The following is a 16,728-nucleotide window of genomic DNA, read 5'->3' as shown; positions in this document are numbered from 1 at the left end:
TGGTATGTGAAGCACTGGACTTTCGTCAGAAACTGCATTGTGCTTACAGGCCTGAGGCTTCAGGAGTAGTTGAGCAGTTAAATGTAACTATTAAGAACAGGATTGCAAAAATGTGTTTGGCAACAGGACTGAAATGGCCAGATGCCTTGTCACTCGTTTTGATGACCTTAAGAAGCATACCTGACAGAAAAACTGGATTGAGTCCACATGAAATTCTGATGGGTAGAATGATGAGACAGGCATTTGTACCATCTGATCAATTGCAGACAATAAATGATGACATCATACTGGATTATTGCAAAACCGGTCTGACGTGGTGACTTCTGTGTTCCATCAGGTGGGAACTGAAGAAAACACCAAAGAGAAAAATCCAGCTCATGACCTAGTTCCTGGAGACTGGGTGCGTATAAAGGTGCACCGCAGAAGAAACTGTTTGGTGTCTCATTGGCAGAGACCACAACAGGTCATTTTGGTTAGCACCACTGCAGTTAAGTGTGCTGGAGTGAAAAGATGGGTACACGCAAGCCATACTATTTGTGTGCCTGAACCTGAAAATCCAAATGAAGAAGGTGAAAGCACAACTGATTCTGACTGTGAAGGTGAACCAGAGAGAGGTCCAGATACTGAAGATCGACAGGAATGTCGATATCTGGAAGTATCGGATACTAGCTCTGCGTCTGAAGGAGAAGGAGAAAGTCTTGAAGTACCGAATTCTGAAGATCAATCTGAAGATCGAGAATTGGTAAAGACTGACACTAGTGAAGACACTGACCAAAGTGAAGATAAAGCTGATAAGTGAGAAAACTCTGAAGAACAGTCTGAAAGATCTGGAAGCAGGACCGAAGATCCTGAAACTGGAAAAGAAGGAAAAACTCACGATAAGGATGAGATTCCAAGTACCAGCTATGGAGATGTTCCTAACAGAGTGAGAGAACTGTCAAAAGAGAAAACTGACTCTGGAAAAGGAAAAGACGCCGTAAAGTTTATTGTGATAGAAACTGTCGAGGACACTGAAAGTGAAACTAACAACAGTGAAGATGAAATTCCATTAAGAAAGAGTTCAAGAAAAAGGGCTTGGAGAGTGGAACATAACACCACGGAGCCTAAGACAAAAAGACTTTGTAACGGAGACAATTGGCCTAAAGGAAATGATGGACTGAGATTCAAACTGGTTAACAAAGAAAGAAAGCCAGAGGAGCAGGTTAACGAAATAACCAGTCAAAGAGAGACATTGGGAAAGAAAATAGAGGTTGTCCAAAGGCCAGAAAGAGTAAGAAGACCAAATCAGAAGTACAAATCACCTGAATGGACCTACATCGTACTACCTCCAATTGAAGAAGTTAACAGCAGTTAAGAGAATCTGAACTGTATAAAGACAAATGGGAAAAGTTAGTAAAAGAAATTAAAGCACAGAGAAAAGTGGTAATCAAATTAAAAGATAAGGTAGAGGTAAAACCTGAAATCCTGTTAGAAAAAAAGGCATTGTAAGTGAAAAATAAAATAGGTGACACAAGTTTGAAGAAAACCTGTTAGAAAATTAAAGCTTGTAGGTGACACCAGGTCGAAGAAAACCTGTTAGCAAACCTTGCTGTGTAAAAAACAAAAAAAATTAAAATTTCTACTAATAATCATAAGACGAAATGTCTATTTTTAGAAAATGGTACAGGACGTGTTTAATTTGTACTGAATTACTGATATTGATATGGATAATTTTAGCTATTGTCATTTCCAAGATAACTTAGTGAAGCTGAAACATAATGTAAGTTCACGTGAATGAGATATTGAATCAAAGTCTAACAAGCAGCATGTATATAGGCCAGACTTACATCCAGATAGCTCTATCAGTGATTTTACCAAGAACACGTTTTCAAGATTGTTATCTGAGTATGTTAGAACAATGGATACCAGTGACTGCTATGTGTGTGTAAAGTTACCTGCATCTGTTTCTGAGGGGGTGACCTATCATCATCTCCCACTTACATATGGAATCACGTGTAGTGTAATTGCAAGCCTGTTTTATCAAACAGGTAAACTGGAATATCATTATTCTAATTCGGATGAAGTCTTTGCAAAGCTGAAAATTGATAAGGCATTGCATAAGAAAAAGCCTGCTACAGTTATAGGAGAATACTTTTTAGAAATAGATGAATTAAGTCATGACTATGCGTTTAAAAATAATTTGACATGTAAAATGAGAGTAGAAGAGAAAGCCTTTTTAGATATGGTTGAGGAAAGGAGAATTGCCTATAAATGTAAAGAAAAGGTAAAGCATGAGAAATCCAAATATTGGGCATTTAATGATGAAAATATTGATGAAAGAAATTTGCATGTAGCAATAAATATAGACACTCCATTGTTAGGAAAATTCTGTATTAGGAGAGACAACACTATGTATGACAATTATTTTGTGGGAGCAAGTCAATGTAAAGATACTTACAGAATCCAAGGAGTTTGGGGATTTAAAGGGGGAAATGATCCAGTTTTTCCTGGTGTTTACTTCATTTGTGGAAATAAGGCTTATTATAGATTACCTGACCACTGGTATGGGACGTGTTATGTGGGTTTGGTCTTTCCTAAAATCTTTCATGTAGATTTTTTAACTTTAGGTGAGATTATTAGTTAGGGAAGTTAGGGGAAAGAATGAATTTTGGGAACTATCTGTCTTTTGCTAAAATACTGGCATTTCTGCAATCTAAATAAATGTCTATTTCTGAATTTTCTGAAATAAATGAAATTAACTGTTTTGAAATAAAATCCTTATTTTCTTTCAAATGTCGTTTTTGAATAAAAAGTGAATACAATTTTAGACATGTTAAATTTGCTGTTAATAAAAATTAGATAAATGGAGAATTAAGCTGGTCTTGAGTTTTCCTACGCCTAATATTTTACTAGCAGGATCTGTCGACCACAGTGGCGGCATGTCTAAATAAATGTTTTGTTAATGAAAAATCATGGTAAACTCATTTAAACTGCAGGTTTAAATAGAATAAATATTCAGATATAGTTTAGACATCCCACTATGATACAGCAGCTCTCCTTTGAATCTCACCGATCCATGGAGTAAGGTGTAAGTATTTTGTGAGTGACTCGCAGTGTCATGGACCCCACTGTTGAGTATATGTTTGATTTTGTACTTCAGGGAAAGGTGTCATGGTTTTAGAAATTATTTCCGGAGAACTGCTGCATCAACAGCACAATCTGACTCTATAAAATAGGAGGAGATGGGGGCTTGAGAATCCAGTAAAAATGTGTACTTTTTCCTCCACCCAAACTGGCATGATATCACCGAGCACTAGGTTTCATACCGTAAACTAAAGAATTCATCAACAAGCATACCACAAGCCAGTTTTGCCTCATAGCGTGGTCTCACGCAAGAAACAAAATAGGCTAGATTCAGCAAACTCAGGCCTAACCTTTTTCACTTAGCGTTGTCCTGTCTAGCTGTCTGTGCATACTGGGGTGGGGGCCTACGGGGGGAGAGGCTACTGACTCTACTTTCCACTGTGATAGCTTATGAGATGCCTGTAGAGCAAAATGTCACTGTGCTGGGGAGGGTATGTGACATCGCAACGTCCTACCGCCAGTATGCTGCTTTAGTCCTACTGACACTGGAGTCAAGCTAGCCTGGCTGATGAGGGGTGAAACCCCAAAACCAGTCCTATGATGCCTGGTCCAGGGAGGACCTGGCTTGGCACTTAGCCCTACTGCAGGCACGTAGGCGGGTAGCTTGCTTTTGCGGCAGAGGACGATCTGACACAAGAACTGGATTCAGTCACTGACCTACTGTAACAAAGACTTTGAGAAATATGGCATGATGCTTCCACTGTCTTCCCAGCCAAGGGATATTTGGGACCCCCTCAGAACTTTCCTACTGACGACAGCCAAATGATACACCATGACACCGTAGCGGTGCCCTGCGACAGGCTGTGGAGCGCGACACTGAGCAAGCATCAACGAAGGTCTCAGACTGGACACTTACGGTCAGGTATACTGATTGGTGGTTTGGGGGAACGTCTACAGATGAGCCTTACCAGGCTCCCATTTCACCCACGAGACAGAGATACACATATACTGCTTGTGACTACTGATTATGATCCAGTGGTCCTTCTTCTAGGCTTTTCTGTTAATGCTGGTACCTTTCTGGTGGCTTGTTTATATGTTTCTGGATTTCCACTATCAATTAAACCTTAAATAAATTCATTAAAATAAAAGTTATTAAAAACATTGGCAAGTGTTACACATTCAACAGGGTCCATTAGGCAAGTTATGTGCCTGTTCGATGCCTTTAAAGCATGCTTGCATTTGTTCTGCTCACACACCACCTTTACAGTGCCTGTTAATTACATTTTCTACAACATCTCATTGCAGAAAAGTATTTTTCCCCCAATTTTTATCTCCGGCTTGTCTAATTATCCTTTCTTTCATCATTTATGCTTTCTCTCTGATATATGTTGTAAGTGCTATATAAATGTAATTACAAAACAACATATAACCCACACAAAATGGATATAACAGTCAACATTGTACATGGTTTAGCATCCTACCCATGTAGACAAACACTCCAGAGCCTGCGGCGGCTGGCTCACGTAAGCGCGGTGAGGCGGGGCAGGGCACGGCAGGGAGGGAAGCCGACAGATGCTGGAAGAGGTATTATTAATTTATTTAATCATGCTTATTCCATCTGTCGACTTCCCTTGCCCTGTCCACACCCAATCCCACCGTGTTTACCTGTGCCCGCCGCCGCCGTCCAGAGCCCCACATGGGATAGTGATCACCATGTAAATTTTGCAATACCATTAATCTTTATAAATAAATTTGCTCTAGCACACCGTTCATGGCTATTCATGTAGTTACTGGCATGGGCTAATACTTACTTCTCAATACTTAGGGTCCTGGTTAGAAGTGCCTTGATAATGGTTTGTTTCCACAGGCAATTGCAAATGGTGCAATTAATATTGCATCATGTAATTACTGTATTAAACTTGAAAAAAATGTAATGGGTGGAAAATGCCCTATAAAATCTGGGATGTATAGATTTGGTATGGTAGGCACGATCATTTGCAGGTTGTACCCCATTTCCAGTGAAAACTCATGGTAGGTGAAATTGTTGCAACGAATAAATTCTGTATCCAGCAGCGTTAGATTTTGTCAGGTGCAATAAATTCTATTTACCCCTCCAGGGCACTCTTTATCAGGCCCTTAAGGACACTTAAGTTAAATTGGACCCATCTTTGTTAAGTGATGCCCTTATCCAAATGACTATAGTGATCTTTAGCTATCAGCAGGCATCTTGTAAGGTCATAACACAAAGACTCTGAACATGTGCCGCATAGTTCCAATTCATTGGTCTTGAACTGAAAATGTTCTCTTAGTAACTATATTATTTAATCATGTACTCTACCACCTTTTCACCTTTAACCAGAATACACCTGGTTCCCAAGTATGGCTATCCTCTGATATTTAGTCTCGGTGGCGGCTCCTCTGCTGAGACGGAGGAGAGTCGCCCACTGCTTTTAGGAGTGGAAATGAAGGAAAAATAAAATGATAGTAACTGGACATTATTATCATTTTATTTGTTCCTGCATCTTTACGGGACGGGTCTTCTCTGCTCTCAGAGCAGAGGAAGGAGTGGTGGCACTCTTTAAAGTGTGCCTGAATGTTCGATCGACCCTCCCAGGCCAGCCAGCCAAACGGTCATGCGCACTTTGCATGTTCTCCATGAAGGCTGCATTATAACCTGCATGGAAAACATGCCCAGGCCCCCATTTGGCCACAGGAGATGGGAGACACACCGTCTCCAGCCCCAGTGGTAAAGAGCCTGGGTATTAAAATAGTTGCTAAACTCTCACTGACCAACCAAGTGTCCACCGTGATTGGGACCTGCGTGGGTCTGCTGAGGCAGTTAGGGAAATGATCACCCCTCCTTTGATTTGCCACCATGCGGACGGTGGTGACTGCATTGATCATGTTGCGACTAGATTATGGTAATGCGCTTTACATTGGGCTACCGGATAAGTTGCTAGGCAAGCTACACGTTGTTATGAATGATGCAGCCAGGCTTATCTTTAGGTTTGCCAGACGCACACGAGTCACTCCCCTGCTGCAAAAACTTCCATGGCTCCCAGTCAAACAGAGGGCTAGATTCAAGGGCCTATGTTTCACCCACAAGGCCATGTATGGACAGGCCCTAAGATACATCAAAGAACACCTCGGGAAATACATCGACAGCCGCACCGTACGGTCATCCGTGGGTGGCCAGCTAGCCTGCCCACGGTTTAACCACACGACTAAAGGAGGGCGAGACTTCTCTGTCCTCATCCCGCTACTTTGGAATAAGTTGCCGGGCCACCCCGGTTCGAACAAGCCCTTCCCCTTTTCAGGAAGAACCTGATGACCCTCCACTTCACTGAGGCCTGGGCATCACGCAGACTAATCAGGGGTTAGCATTCACTCGTGGGGGCTGTGGCTATTCTCTTTCAGTGCTAAGAAACCTGTCAGTATTAATCGCTCTACAAATCACAATTAACATTAACAATAACATTCCCCATCTGAGCGCGGAAACACAGTGCATTGCAGCATTGTAATTGGTCAGGGGAGCCTGGGTGCTTACCAATCACAACGCTACATTGCAACATTGTGATTGGTCATGGGAACCTGGCTGCTTCCTCTTTTGGCTGGAAGAGAGGGATGACGACAACAAGGGACGACGCGGAGAGATGAAGAAGGTACTTTGTCTTTTATTTGTCTTTACCCCCGTCCGTGCCAGCGGCTACTGAGTCTCATACAAATGCATTTCTGTGGTTACCGGCTTACCAGTTTCAGTACTGTCATCAACATGCTCTTAACAGCTGTACCACCTTTAGAGTGCAGTCATCTGGAAGGTGTCAGTGGTAACACAAAAAAAGAAAGGCTTCTGGTGAAATCAAGAGAAGCATTTCCTTAGAAAAATGAAAGCAGGAATGCTAAGGAGAAGCCTCCCTTTAGACCTGACTTTGATGTTTTTTTAGGAATGTGGTAATGTGAGCTCACACAGGGAATGGACACCACAGGAACACAAAGTGAAAGTAGGCTGGTCTAATGGTGCAGTCTATTTTCGCTTTTGATTGGTATGAGGGGCATAACTTTTCTCCCCCGAGCACAGATCTCTGCAGGGGAGTCTGTTTTTGGAAAAGGGCAACAATCTCTTTTTTCCAGCACTGCATTTCCCTAGAGCAACCCATGTCCTTCACTAAACACCAGTGACGGGCCAGTTCCCCTCCCTCCCGAGACAATACCGTTTTTATGCCCCCCTATAAGTGGCAGATTGTAGGATTTGCCCACAATCTGTCCTACAGGGAGTAGAAAGCTGCTGGACAACAAGGATTTATGCATGGTGCAAAATAAATGGAGTGGGAATGCCTCTCTCTGGCTTAAGGCCATGACACCACAGCAAAAGGGGCAATATATATTTCTGCCCCTATAGGACAGTATGACCCCAATGTCCCATGTCCCTAGTTGGATAAGAAGCCGACTAGACACCAGAGATTTCTTTTTGTGGGGCCAGTGGCATAAACGTGGTGGGGCGATGTACCCAGGCATTGGGTTTTGCTCTCATTCCAGAATGGGCCCAACCGTATTTCTGCCCTTCCCCTGTGATAGGGTTAGATAAGAAGGGTTTACTTAAAATTCAAACCGTTAAATGCCACCATGTCAGGCTGAAATATCATAGCTGTTTACAAAGTATTGTTACAGTGGGTGTATATTTTCTGTTATTAACTCCAACTGTAGAAAATATGTAGTTTGAATAGTCATGAATATAATACGACTCTAGTTTTCCGGAGAATAGAATGGCCAGGGTATATAATTCAAAGTGGTCTGAGTGAAAATATATCAAAGAAGTCCATCAATCTTGCTGCTTCAGACAACAATTATTTTATTCAATTGTCCAATATACAAATACACTTTGATAGTAATCTTACAATTGTTTTCACAGATATATTGCATGACTAAAAAAAATAGACATCCAGCCAAATCATGTTTTGTGATATAATTGCTTCTTCAGGGCTGATTTCACTAATTTGCCGTTGGTACCAACCTCTCAGATCTCCTTGACAATTCAATTTGAAAATGGTAGACCAGACCTCACAATATTATTATCTAGCTGACATACCTAGGGTAGATGGCCCTTGGACCCTATTCACCTTCCTGTGGGCATGTTGGTAATATGCTTATCAAGCTCTACGTCTGCTCACTCGGCTAAAAGGATGGCTGGAAGGTCAGGAACATGGCCAAGCTCAGAGTAACCCAACAAGACGAGTGATGGGAGAGGTTTCAAACGCAACCTGGCTGATACCACCCGAAGTACTGAATGCTTCCAGCAATTTACACTCATCCTCTGGCAGGTCTATCTTCTGCTCTCAAGAATAAACCGTAAGTTGTACAAAGAATTCTAGTAGCAATCAGAGTAGTAAAAGGATAAAGACTAGGATTTCACCTAACAAGTTTCATTGCTTTTGGCAATATCGACAATCCTGAAATACATGTCAGCTAAGATCCTTGCTTCCACTGAATTCCTTGTTTTTCAATTGATCTTTTCAAAGGCATAGATGAACATTGAATATTAGGACCACAACGAGCTACAATTGTAGTGCTTGATTTCATAAGCAGCAATTTACATCACTATAGTTAGGACATTGGATCCTGTTCTAAGGTTTTGCTTCTGTGGTCTTTATAATAATGCATAACTGTCATTAGGGTAAGGCTCCTTTTTACCTCACTTTCCTCAGGTACAAGAGGAGAATTCATTCTTCCCTCTACCTTGAAGGCTTATTTCTCTACTTCTTCTTATCCTCAATCAGTGGCATCAACCTGTCTCTTATCATGGGTCATTGCTGGGATCAGAGCTAGGTAATGTAAATGAACGCTTACTGAATACCTTTCAAGCTGTTCCTTGGAGGAGGATTTACCCTTTCTCTAAGAGAAAGAGATGTACTAGAAAGAGATTAGCTTCGCTATTAGAACCCCATCTGGACTTTACTTTTCTTTGAGCTCATGTTCCATGAGGAATAGAGGAGAAGCATTCAATACAAACCCGATGAAGCCAACAGATGTAGGTGAAACGGTGTGTGGTCACTACCCAGCAGTATGATTTTAATGGAATGAAAGGACCTTGAGAAAAAACATGGATATGGGTAAACATTGAAGGTTGGCGCTATGTGTGTGTCAGTGTGTGAGCCCTATGCTTTTAACATATTATGTGTTCATCTTCATACCTGCTTTGACTAAGGAACCATGTTTGGTGCCTGAAGAACTAGTTGAACATTTTGAGTTTGAAGATTCAATACTGCTGGGATGACAAAGTGCTGTGAGGGCACTACTGAATATAGATACCAACAATATTGTGGCATACTAATATCAAGGACAGTATATCAAGGGACAAAATATCAAGTTAAGTGCATATAGGGAAGTACAGATTTACTATTCCTAACTCCACATCTACGTATCTTGAAGATATATGGGCTGTGCAGGTATATGCGTGGAGTAAGATATAAAACATCTTGGGCCAAATGTAGGTAATCTCTATTTACCGATTCTTAAATACCGAATTTTACCGATTCGGTATTTAAGAATCGGTAAATAGTATGTAGGTAAAACTACTGTAAATTCTACCGATTCGGTAATATTTGGTATTACCGATTCAGTATTTAACAATTCGGTAATTCCCATTCATTCCTATGGGCCTATTACCGATTCGGTAAATACCGAATCGGTAATAGGGGGAACATATTCAAGGGTGGAAGGGTGTCACATTGACACCCTGTTGCACTCCTGAATCGTGCATGTGTACTCAATGGGGCACATGCCCTAAGGGCATGTATGTCTGCCACATGGCACTTTTAAAAAAGCACAAAATTGCTTTTTTAAAGGTTTTCAATTATTACCACCAACTTGTAGTTGGTGGTAAATAACAAATTCTAAAATCAAAAATGCACTCCCTTGAGTGCACCCTATATAGGATTTAAGGATTTGGTAATTTACCGATTCGATATTTTAATGATTCGGTAATTTACCTATTCCTTAAATTACCGAATCGGTAAATTACCGAATCTTTAAATCCAGCCACCTACATTAGAAAAAGCTAAATACCGGTCGGTAACGGCGAATTTACCGATTTTTGTCCGTTACCGACCGGTATTAAGCTACCTACATATGGCCCCTTGACTTGTCAATATTTTATTTTTGATATTCTCAATCATCAAAATTATTGATTCAAGAATTCAGAGGACACACCGTTGTAAATCCCACATTCACCAGGAGAGTATCTTGGTGCTGAATAACAGGTGTTTATTACTACTCAATGGCACTCTTTATATTTATCTGAGAAGCATTAAAGGCTATATGAACCTGCGTGGATTTGAACTTGTAACCATGAAGTCAAACACGCATTCCTGAAGTAAATGCATTAAAACACTAAGCCACCAAACCTGCTCTTCAGATGCTGCATACATACTTTCAACTCATACTGCAATTGGACAAGACAGGGTGGGGTATTTGGCTGGTGTTCCTATCCATTTCCACACTGAAGCTTGATTGGTGTTTTATTTGTTAATATAATGTGAAAGCTTGTTGTGTTATCTCTTAGCAAGCTGTAAGGTTACCAGATGACTCCATGTCACCTAGACTCAATGCTCCAGCCTTGGACTTTAATTTGACAAATAATCGTTTTCAAATTCCTTAGTTCAATTTGGACAACTGTGAAGAGCACCCTGACCACGACTCTTAGACTACACAGTCTTGATAAGTGCAACAAGTGCACAAGATCACTGTGTGAGAGCATGGAGTATTCTGTTAACATTAGCCAATTAGCACATGACCATGTTGAATAAACAGTAGGATGGAGACACCTATCACATGTTATAGTAGTATAGCTTCCTCTATTATTGGACCTGCCCTCTCTACAGGATCATCTCGAATCATGTTGCCTGCTCTCTCCTGTTTTCGGAACTCGTTTTTGTTGGTTTTTAGGACACTGTGCACTTTACCACTGATAACCAGTGCTAACGTGCTTGTGCTCTCTCCTTTAAACATAGTAAAATTGGTTTAAACCCACTTGGCACTTTTCATCCACTTGAAAGACTCTAGTAAAGTGGTGCTACTGTACCCAGGGGCTGTAAATTAAATGCTACTAGTGGACCTGCAGCACTAATTGTGCCACACAGTTAAGTAGCCTTTTAAATATGTCTCAGGCCTGCCATTGCAGCCTACGTGTGCAGGTTTAAATTGACATTTTGACCTGGCAAAATAAACCTTATGCTAGGCTTTAAACTTCCTTTTTTAATACATATATGCCACCCCTATGGAAGGCCCTAAACAGACCATAGCACAGCATGCATTGTATTTAAAAAGTTGGACAGTACTTTTAAGTTTTACATGTCATGGTAGTGAAAGCCTCTCAATTTTTTCCCACTATTGCAAGGCCTACTTCTCCCGTAGGATAACATTGAGTTATCTTATTACATTTAATAAGTGATAACTTTTTACTGGAAATAGGTAGTGTTAGAAATGGAGATCTCTAGTTTGCACCCTGTCCAAGTAGGGGCCCTCACTCTGGTCTGGGTACGTCAGTCACACAGCTAAGAAAATCTCTGTTCACCCCCTTGGTAGCTTTGCGCAAACAGTCAGGCTTATCTCAGAGGCAATGTTTAAAGAATTTGTACATCTACACACATTAACATAGTAAAATCACTAAACCAGTTTAGAAAAATAACCAATATTTATCTTAATTGAACAAAAATGACAAAATCCAACATACACAAGTCAAGATATCTCTTTCAAAAGGTTCAAAATAGTTCAGTCCATAGGAAGAAATGGATACGTCACTTTTAGCACAAAGTACCTGTAATGCGTCAAGATCAAAGACAAAAACAGGCACAAGGGATGTGAGGAACCGGCAAAGCAAATCGACGCATCGGTTCCTTACTCCCAGGGGAGATGATGCGTTGGTTCCTTACTGCCAAGGGAGAAGATGCGTCGGTTCCTTACTGCCAGGGGAGGTGATGCGTCAGTTCCTTACTGTCAGGGGAGGTGATGTGTTTGGTTCCTTACTGTGAGGGGAGGTGATGCGCTGATCTCTGGACATGTACTGTAGGAAGGTGGCTACCTGACTATGGTTACCCCAGATTTTTTGCCTGTGTTTAGCTGGTTTTTTGACTTAGTTGACCTGGTTCCCTGCTAATCAGGGCCCCAGGCCATCTGCTCTCTCTGTAAAATGGATTCCATGTACCCTAGGTACATACCACAATTGGAAATGGACTCTTTGTCAGCCCCTGTATAATGCACTATAGGTGCCCAGGGCATAGGGGCCACCAAGGCCCACCAGGGGCTGCAGCATATCTTTTGCCACCCCTGGCTGGTTCTTAAATTGACACAACTGGCTGATCACTCAGCTGGGGTAAGGTGGTGTAATCACCCCTTACTTAGATATAGTATACCTATATCTAAACCTATATCTGGACACATATAAACCTGTGAGCCACTCCTATGGAAGGCCTCATCAATCCTGGAGGCAGAGTGCGTGGTTTAATGTGAGATGGAGCTCTAGAATGAGCTGAGCCTGTCTGCAGCTGTCGGGAACAACTCCCTAAGCTGTTTCAGGATAATGCCATACCATATACTCTTAAGTGCATTATAATCCTCGCGGTTATATAGCAACTTTGGTTTGGCTTTATCAAAACATGTCGTGTAAGGTGTCATACAATTTGGAATACTATCCCCTCGCCAGTTCTGGCGACGGGGATAGCATTCCACCCCTCTAGAGGGGTAAGACATGTTACTTTACTTAAATGCGGTTAATTTCAAAAAGGACCTTAGATCCACAAAATGGATGCCTCTGCCACAGACAAGAGTCTGACCCCCTGCAGCTGACCGAAACTCAGCCAAATGGGGCCTGGACAAAGGGTTTCCTGTCGCGGGGGGTGTTACCACCCTCCAGACAGGAGATAGTGGATTGTAGCAGGGAGGTTTGAAAGAAACCAGACACTGCTTGGGGCGCACAAGGCTGCCCCTTGCATAATCCGGCCAAACCGGTTCTGGGGCACTCCAGCCCTCGTGCCAGGGTGGCCTGGATCAAAGGAAGGGGGGTGTATCCACCCACTTCCTGGGTCCCACCCATAGGAGGGGACCTAGCAGGTAATCCAGCCCCCAAAATTAGTATAAGACTGGGAGCAGTGCCAATGCACTTCAGATTTCCTGATGAAACATAAGAAACGAAACTCTGGACCCTTCGACATCCTACTCAACGTGGAAGCCCGAAGACTCTCCCTTGTGGTCAAGGAGTAACCACCCTGTGCAAACAGGCACCATCCAGCCATCGACGTCTGCTTTGTCGCAGTTCCCGCCAGAACTCGAGCGACAGAGATCGACGAGATCAAGCTTGCCTGCCTTCCAACAGCCCGATCCACAGTCCCTGCAGAGCTGAGACCCGTGGAGGCGACCGGAAGCGTGGGGCACGCCATCTTGAAAAGACCACGAGACGCTGACCGTGCAGCCCACGAGTGACCCTCGAAGCTGTACACCGGGGTTTTAGAAGCCCCAACCCTGAGCCACTCTTGCACCGAAGTTCAGCCCTCCACACTCGACGAGTGCTGCGTGGGGCCCTTCTGCTCCATTTGGCTCAACGCGTTGGCCCGGTCACTTGCCAGCCGGCTAGTGGCCCCTGTGCCGACGAACTTTGAAATTCGACCTGCAAATATGGTTGCTCCAGATCTGCACCAGCTCCCCTGAAAAAGAGCCCCCACTCTGACCCTCCTGGTTCGAGTGAGAAGCAATCTCCCGGTTCCGCGTGGATTGCTATTGCCAAGTGTTGTTTGCTCCAATCTTGAAGCCGACAGCGAGAGCCTGCGTGGGACAGATCGTGACCTGCTCCTGGACGTCGTAGATGCCCCAGAGCCCACGTGACAGCGGAGAGAAGCTCCTCGACGACCACCTGATTGCGCCCGACATTGCCTGGTTCCGTCCTGGTTCCACCCTGGTCACTGCTGAGTGACCCAGACTCTGTCCCCTCTGCTTTCAGGTACTTTTCGACTTGAGTCCACCCTTGGACTCCACCGAACACTTCTCTTTCACCCCGCCTGCAGCCCTTTCAGCTTCAAGCACCAAGAGCCTGCGTGACGAAACCCGACTCAACTTCGACCCTGTGCACCCGCTTCCTGTGGGTGAGATAACTTTGCTCCGCCGGTGTTCCCACACTGGTACACATCTCTAGGGTCTGTGTCTTAAGTTTTGTTCCTCTAGGTTCAGCGGAAGTGTCCTTAAACTTTAACTTTATAACTTTTACGCACCATTGGTTAACATTGGTGCATGCGTGCGCTTTCTGCACTGCACCCGAATCCCGCTGGCTTTTCCCGACTTCAGCACTGCTTGTCCTGACTGCTCCCAGCGATTCCCTAGGCCCTAGGCCTAACCATTGTTCGATTGGTATCTCTTATACCACTTGTTTAGTATATGGTTTGAGTGGCCCCCGCCCTCATCCATAATTGTGCAACTTTGTATGTTTAAACTGTGCTTTTGATTTAATAATAAATACATATATTTTTATAATATATACTTGTGTGGTGTCCTTTCATTTGATATTACAGGATTGTATGTGGTAAAACAGCTCGCTTAACACGACCTCTTAAGTTAAGCCTTTAGGCTGCTTAGTCCATGCTACCCCTAGGATAGCTTGTCTAATAAGGTTGACTTACAACCAGACACCATAAGATTGTTTGGTCTGATATCAGGTGGTTCCAGAATTGGAAACATCACCTATCAGGCCAACTTCTCACATTGGTGAGCAGCGGTGCGGATTTGAGCTTGCTGTTGTTTTACCATTGCAATCTTTTATCAAATTGAAAGATCACATCAAGTACCTCTAGGTACATATAAATCAAAAGCTTACCATATTTAAGTTCTACTGAACTTAGTAGTTGTAGATTAAAGGGATTAGCACACCCTGACTACAACTCACTAGCAAGGTACAGTAGGGAAACACTTAGTGTAGGTAGGTGCATCACTTACACCAAGTCATGTCTGACACAGGAAAAGCCTCAGGGTCTGCTCCTGTGACAGTTGACCTTACCAAGGCAACTTCCAGCTATGACAAATTAACCCGAAAGGACTTGATTGCCTTGTGCATATCAAGAGGGTTAAAAAGGGGCAGAAGTCCCACCTGTCCTATCCTGATAGCCATTCTAGAACAGGATGACTTAGAGAAGGCGAATGAAGTTCCCTTAGAGTCAGGAGATGGAGTGAACCCCCCTGTAACTGATACCACTCCAGAGGAGGAAGAAGAAGAGGAGGAAGAGGAGGAGGATGGTTCAGACATAGATGGACCTGAAGATCAGGAGCTAGGGGTTAACCAAGGTAAAGTTGCCAGGCTTAGCCAGGCCAACTTAGACCTACTGGGAAATGAAGAGGGCCAGCACCTCCCCAGATCCTACAATGTCATTCTCCCAGGCAACAGAAGAGTGAGATCTCCCTCAGGGGACTCTCATATTTCTAGTGCCTCGAGAGAATCTCAGAGAGGCATGACTGCTTCTCAAAAGCTAGAGCATAGGGCCAGAATGAGGGCTGTCAAACTCCAAATAGAGAGGAAGGAGGTAGCCTTGGCTCAAGCTAGACTTGCCTTGGCAAGAGAGCAAAAATTGTGTGGCTTAGATGCCACTGGTGGCAGCAATATTCCTAAAGAGAAACCCAGGTCCTATGATAGTAGAAACCTGACAAAGATTGTGCCCCCCTACAAGGAAGGGGATGACATCCACAAGTGGATAACTGCTCTTGAGAGAGCCTGCATGGTACAGCAGGTTCCTGAGGAACAGTGGGCAGCAATCTTATGGTACTCCTTTTCAGAGAAAGGGAGAGATAAGCTCCTCACTGTCAGACATGAGGATGCAAACAATTACAAAGTCCTGAAGAGTGTCCTAATAGATGGGTTTGGCTTAACCACTGAACAGTACAGGTTGAAGTTCAGAGACACCCAGAAGACACAGACTCAGGACTGGACTGATTTTGTTGATTGTGCAACTAAGGCTCTGGAGGGTTGGCTACATGGCAGCAAAGTACATGACTTTACAGGATTGTATAATTTGATTATGAGGGAGCAGATCCTAAGTAATTGTCAGAACCAGCTCTTACACCAGCACCTGGTGGACTCTGATCTGACCTCTCCCCAAGAATTGGGAAAGAAGGCAGACAAGTGGGTCAGAACCAGGATTAGGCCTAAGAATCAGGACAGTAACCAGAAGAAGGAGTCTACCAAGCCTCAAGATAAGGGTGGGGATAAAAATAAAGAAAAGACTTCCCCAGGGCCCCAAAACTCCAAGAATGGGGGTGGGTCCCAAGACACTTCTTCAACTGAGAAAAAGCCTTATTGTTTTGCCTGTAAACAGGTTGGGCATTACAAAACAGACAACTGTTGTCCCAAGAATAACAATAAAGAGAATATACCTCCAAAGCCAGCTCCAACGCCTCCTGTTACTGTCAGCAGTAATCCCCCAGGAAGTGGGAGCACACCCAGGAATCTGGGTGGGTTTACTTTTGGAGCTCAGGTGGACCCTGGCCTATCCAGGTCCCCATCACCAAATGATCTTGTTTATGAGACTGGCATGGGGTTTGCCAACTTCTCTGATTGCCCAAATACTTTGAGCAAATATAGACAAGAACCCATCATCAATGGTTTGAAAGTTGAAGCTTTTAGAGACACAGGGGCTA

Source organism: Lissotriton helveticus, chromosome 8 (assembly GCF_964261635.1).
Source record: "Lissotriton helveticus chromosome 8, aLisHel1.1, whole genome shotgun sequence".
In the NCBI taxonomy this organism is placed as follows: Eukaryota; Metazoa; Chordata; class Amphibia; order Caudata; family Salamandridae; genus Lissotriton; species Lissotriton helveticus.
This window is presented reverse-complemented; position numbering follows the sequence as displayed.